The sequence below is a fragment of the Asparagus officinalis genome, chromosome 9 (assembly GCF_001876935.1).
Source record: "Asparagus officinalis chromosome 9, Aspof.V1, whole genome shotgun sequence".
Taxonomy (NCBI): Eukaryota; Viridiplantae; Streptophyta; class Magnoliopsida; order Asparagales; family Asparagaceae; genus Asparagus; species Asparagus officinalis.
This window is the reverse complement of record NC_033802.1, coordinates 1,533,267-1,533,942: the sequence shown is the minus strand read 5'-3', so window position 1 is coordinate 1,533,942 and position 676 is coordinate 1,533,267. Positions and strand designations below refer to the sequence as shown.

The following is a 676-nucleotide window of genomic DNA, read 5'->3' as shown; positions in this document are numbered from 1 at the left end:
CAGCTCCTATCGCTGCGCCACCAAGAACCGCCTCCACCCAACCGCCTCCCCTCAGATCTGCGCCTCTTCCTCCTCCACCCAATCGCCTCCCCTCAGATCTCCGCCCTCTCCCCCACGCTGCCGCCCTGAGCTCTCCCATCCGCTTCGCCGTCGCCACCTCCTCCGACGGCCTCACCTTCTCAATCGCCCCCGAGCTCCGCCATGAGCCCCTCCGCACCGCCCAACCTCCTCTAGCCCTCTCCCTCGTCTCCTCCTCAGCACAACCAGCACCACCTCCGCACGCCATCAGCCCCGCCTCCCCCTTCACCGCGCCTCTCCGAGCTCCACCTCAGCTCAGATCCACCACCCCAGGCCGTCGCGCCACCAGCAACGAGTGAGTTGATTCGGGGACCTGATATCGGCCTGTGCCCTAGATGACGTCAGCGGTGAGCATTGCAACTGGATCGTGGAGGCTGAACTCGAAATCATCAGATCTTTGGCGGGTCCATCACCAGATGACGAGGGATCCGACATGGGGTTCGGGTTTGGTTTCGGATTCGGGTTGTCATCGCGGCTTATGGAGGCACGTGGGCTGAAGAGGTTGAGGGAGGAGGGGATCGCCGGCGAACTATTCACACAAGCGGAGGCCATCGGCGAACATTAAACAACCCGGAAGAACTCGGCTACCAACCGTACA

The 676-nt window shown here is 63.0% G+C and overlaps 1 protein-coding gene across 1 annotated transcript in view; it reads left to right on the top strand.

The window, feature by feature from the left end:
- Positions 1-676, top strand: part of LOC109824018 (5'-3' exoribonuclease 2-like) — a 6,874-nt gene that overhangs the window by 4,230 nt on the left and 1,968 nt on the right. The gene's annotated exons all lie outside the window — the stretch shown is intronic.